The sequence below is a fragment of the Cebus imitator genome, unplaced genomic scaffold, assembly GCF_001604975.1.
Source record: "Cebus imitator isolate Cc_AM_T3 unplaced genomic scaffold, Cebus_imitator-1.0 Scaffold82, whole genome shotgun sequence".
Lineage (NCBI taxonomy): Eukaryota > Metazoa > Chordata > Mammalia > Primates > Cebidae > Cebus > Cebus imitator.
In genome coordinates, this window is record NW_016107397.1 from 2,994,039 (window position 1) to 2,998,993 (window position 4,955).

Consider the following 4,955-nt stretch of genomic DNA (forward strand, 5'->3'; position numbering starts at 1 on the left):
GCGCCACCATGCCCAGTTAATTTTTTGTATTTTTAGTAGAGACAGGATTTCACCATGTTGACCAGGATGGTCTCGATCTCTTGACCTCGTGATCCACCCGCCTCGGCCTCCCAAAGTGCTGGGATTACAGGCTTGAGCCACCGCGCCCGGCCTCTTCTTTTTTTTTTAAAGCGGGTTTTCATTTTTCTAAAAATTGCACCAATGTAAAGCAAAGCTGTGTTGTTTAGGCGTTAGCAGTACTGCCCTCACTATGCGCGCATTGGACAGTAGCACAACCCCAAGGAAAGGATGGCTTTTTTTTTTTTTTTTTTGAGACGGAGTCTTCCTGTGTTGTCCAGGCCAGAGTACAGTGGCACAATCTCGGCTCACTGCAAAGTCTGCTCTCCGAGTTCAAGCGATCCTCCTGCTTCAGCCTCCCGAGTAGCTGGGATTACAAGTGCACGCCACCATGCCCAGCTAGATTTTGTATTTTTAGTAGACACGGGTTTCACCATCTTGGCCAGGCTGGTCTTGAACTCTTGACCTTGTGATTCACCCACCTCGGCCTCCCAAAGTGCTGGGATGACAGGCATGAGCCACCACACCTGGCCATGGAGTTACTTTTCATTCATAATTGTTATGTTTGTAATTTTTTAACATAACCAACAAGAAAATATGCTAAGTGGATGAAATGGTAGGTGTATCTCTTTTCAGCTGACAGTGGGAGAAAAAGTTGAGGCACCTAAAGGAGATGAATAAAAATGCTTTTTTTTGAGACAGAGTTTCGCTCTTGTTGCCTAGGCTAGAGTGCAATGGAGCAATCTCGGCTCAACAACCTCTGCCTCCCGGGTTCAAGTGATTCTCCTGCATCAGCCTCCCAAGTAGCTGGGATTATAGGCATGTGCCACCACTCCTGGCTAATTTTGTATTTTCAGTAGAGACGGGGTTTCTCCATGTTGGTCAGGCTTGTCTCAAACTCCTGACCTCAGGTGATCCACCTGCCTCAGCCTCCCCAGGTGCTGGGATTACAGGCGTGAGCCACTGCACCTGGCCGTGTCTGTCACTTTCATAATGAGGAAGGCTGACACATAGCTGTGTGGGCAATCTGTTGTAGAGAGTGGCTTTTCTAGACCATGCCAATTCCCTGGCAATTTATTTTGAACCACATTCACCTGTTAGGATTACCGTGAGTACTATTAATGTTAACTGAACTAAATCATCTTTCCATAACTGCTGCCTAACAAAAATCAATCTCACAAAATTGGCTACCTCAAAAAGAAATTATTTTCATTTTCACCTTTAATGATTATCCAAGACCCCAATGTAACAACCCAGCAGATTTTGTTCACGTGAATGGCCAGAGTATAATGATTTAAATCTCTTTGAATTGAGAAAAAGGCTTCAGATTTTGTTTGAGAGTTGTTTTTTTTTCTACTTGATCTAGTCTATCATTGAAACTTTCAAGTGTACTTTGTATTTCCTACATTGATTTCCTCAGTTCCATATTTGCTGTGTACTCTGGAAAACTCAGTATCTGGTTGGTAGCTATGTCAACCATATCCACAATTGCTGTTGACATTTTCTTTTCTTTCTTTCTTTCTTTTTTTTTTGAGACGGAGTTTCACTCATGTTACCCAGGCTGGAGTGCAATGGCGCGATCTTGGCTCACCGCAACCTCCGCCTCCTGGGTTCAGGCAATTCTCCTGCCTCAGCCTCCTGAGTAGCTGGGATTACAGGCACGCGCCACCATGCCCAGCTAATTTTTTGTAGTTTTAGTAGAGACGGGGTTTCACCATGTTGACCAGGCTGGTCTTAAACTCCTGACCTCAGGTGATCCACCCGCCTCGGCCTCCCAAAGTGCTGGGATTACAGGCTTGAGCCACCGCGCCCGGCTCTTTTTTTATTTTAAAAATTTTTTTAAAGACGGGGTTTCGCCATGTTGGTCAGGCTGGTCTTGAACTCCCGACCTCAGGTGATCTGCCCGCCTTGGCCTCCAAAGTGCTTGGATTACAGGTGTGAGCCACCGCGCCCGGCGACATTTTGTTCCTTTCTTTTTCAGAAGTCTCTTGTATCCTCCTAATCTTGGTTAAAATTAATATGCCCAATTCTCTATCTGACAATTTTTCAGTTTCTTTTGGTTGGGCATCTGTTGCTGGAAAATTACTGGGTTCCTTTGGAGGCGTCCCATTTCCTTGCTTTTTCATGTCTCTCCTGTCCTTCTGTTGAGATCTGCCCCTCCTGTGTAAATTGCTTCTTCCAAGTTTGTGAATTCGCTTCCTAGGGGAGGACTTCTTCCTGCAAAGGTAGATATGGTGTTGGTTAGGTGGGGCACTTTGGATTTGATTTGGGGTAGTACCGTAGGCTCTGAATGATTTCTTGGGTGGCTTAGGGTGTGGTTATTAGTGGAGGCTGTGGTTGCTGGGGACTAGGAGGCTAAGGTGGGCCAGTCTTTGGGACCCAGTGGTGACCTGAGCTTGCCTCTTCTTGAACCCCAGAGCCGTGTAGGCTGGCTCTGGCGTTAATGGATTCAGGGGAACAATTCGGGGTCCTCTAGGTGCCCTGCTCGATCCTGGTAGTGGCAGCCCCAGCTGAGCTTGTGGTTGATCCCAGGCCCAGGAGCAGTTGGTGTGATGTGGGTGAGGGCAGTCGCAGTTAGGGGACAACCTTCTGGAACCCAGGCGGTCCCTGCTGGTGTTGGAGGTGGCTGCCACAGGTTGGGCGGGCAGGCGAGGCCCCTGGCCTGCAGGTGGCCTATGATGGTACCCCACAGGCTGGGACCTCGACCTCAGGCCCCGGGGAGGAGTGTTCAGGCGCCAACAGTGGCGGACAAGGCCGCGCGCAGCCCCCAGGCCCCTGGCCCCATGCTCAAGACCTAGGGGGACAATCCGCACGCCAGGGGACTGTCCTGAGGCCCCCGGGGTTCGGGCGCTGGCTGTGAGGGACACGGGAGGGCTGCTCCCAAGGCTTCGAGCGCAAAGCTCAGGCGGGACAGGGCGGGCGAGCGGTTGGCTCGCGTCTGGGTCCCGCGGCAGCTGCAGGGTTATTTGACTCCTGAAAGCGCCCGGCCTCCCCACTCCCTCCCTGGCATTCAACTGGCTTTACCCCAGGCCCGGCAGGAGCTGCCCTCCGGGCCGGACTCGGGACTCGGGCTGGCGGGGGCTGCAGCTGCAGCGGCTCAGGGCAGGGAAGCCCGTGGGCTCCACGTGGGCTCCGGCCACGCCGCTGGGGAATCTCTCGGCCGCTGCCCGCTAGTCCGGAGGCCCGCGAGGGTCGGGAGCTGTGAAGTCCGTGGGGGGACTGCGGAGCCCCGGGGTCTCTCACCCACCCTTTCCCCGCGCGGGAGCTGCAGATCCGATTTCCCCGCGCGGGCTGCGTGGCGGCCTCGGCTCCGCTGCTTGGGCTCCCCGGGGCTTCTCGGCTGAATGCCGCGTTCTCTCAGCCGATCCGCTGTAAGGGTGAGAACCTACCGGCTCCCTGGGTTCCCGTCGGAGGAGGCGGGAGCCGGCTGCATCTGCCCGGCCATGCGGAGCCGGTGGTCCTAGGTGGGAACTGGTCCCACCTGCGCGAGTTACTCAAGAGCGTTCCCTGGAGGCTCCGGGTCGGCCCCGCCCTCCCCTCCGGACTGGACCAAAGCTCCGTCTGCGCACAGGCGTGTTTGCTAACAGAAACGGGAGCAGACTATTAGCACTTTTCATGCTGGTCAATACTCGCCTGTAATTCCAGCGAGTTTCTTTGGGAAGCCGAGGCGGGCGGATTACCTGAGGTCAGGAGTTCGAGACCAGCCTGACCAACATCGAGAAACCCAGTCTCTACTAAAAACACAAGATTAGCCGGGCGTGGTGGCTCGTGCTTGTAAACCCAGATACTCGGAAGGCCGAGGTAGAAGAATTGCTTGAACCCAGAAGGCGGAGGTTGCGGGAAGCCGAGATTGCACCATTGCACTCCAGCCTGGGCAACAAGAGCAAAACTCCGTCTCGGGGAAAAAGAAAGGTAAGGATGGAATGAGATGACTGGTCACGGCGTTCTAGGTGTTGTCACTGCACACAAGCATTTTGTATTCCATACTGAACAGACCAATGTGTGCCATGCCTGTGCTCGCATGCAGTTAAGATAAGGCTACTTTCTATCTGTGAGAGATATCACAAGAACACAGGAAAGTCGGAGAAGCTAAAACAGCCTAGTCACAGGGGAACTCAGTAGCTCAGCATGGCTCAGTGTGTGGAGCCAGTGTGTCTATGAATGCGATTGTGTGGTCCAGGCACAGTGGCTCACTCCGGTTATCCCAGCACTTTGGGAGACTGAGGCAGACGGTCGCTTGAGACCCTGACTCTACAAAAACATACATTTTTGTTTTTAATTATCCAGGCATGGTGGCACCCATCTTTTATCCCAGCTACTCTGGAGGCTCACATGCGACAGTTGCTTGAGCCCAGGATATAGAGGCTGTAGGGGACCCATGTTCTTGCCACTGCTGCCTAGCCTGGGCTATAGAACGAGAGGGAGGGAGGGGCTTGGTGGCTCACACCGGAAGGAAGGGAGGAAGGGAAGGAGGGAGGAGAAGGGCTTGGTGGCTGACACCTGTAATCCCAGCACTTTGGTAGGCTGAGGTGGGCAGATCACCTGAGCTCAGGAGTTTGAGACTAACGTGGCCAAAATGGTGAAACCCCATCCCTACTAAAAATACAAAAATTAGCTGGGCCTGGTGGTGCACGCTTCTAATCCCAGCTATTCAGGGGGCTGAGGCAGGAGAATTGCTTGAATCTGGGAACAGAGGTTACCGTGAACGGAGATCACACCACTGCACTCCAGCCTGGGCAACATAGTGACTGTCTCAAAAAAAAACAACGTGGTGTGTTAATATATGAGTAAACATGTGCTTGTGTGTTTGAGTCTGAGAGCGTGCTGTTGGGGTCTGTGACGGAGAGTGACTGTGTATGAGTGAGGAGCTAGTGTGAGGGGGGCAGTGGGAGAAGACG

General features: G+C 52.8%; 1 pseudogene; it reads right to left on the reverse strand.

Moving 5' to 3' along the window:
• Nucleotides 1-182: 182 nt before the first annotated feature.
• Nucleotides 183-293, reverse strand: LOC119472034 (annotated as a pseudogene).
• Nucleotides 294-4,955: the final 4,662 nt, after the last annotated feature.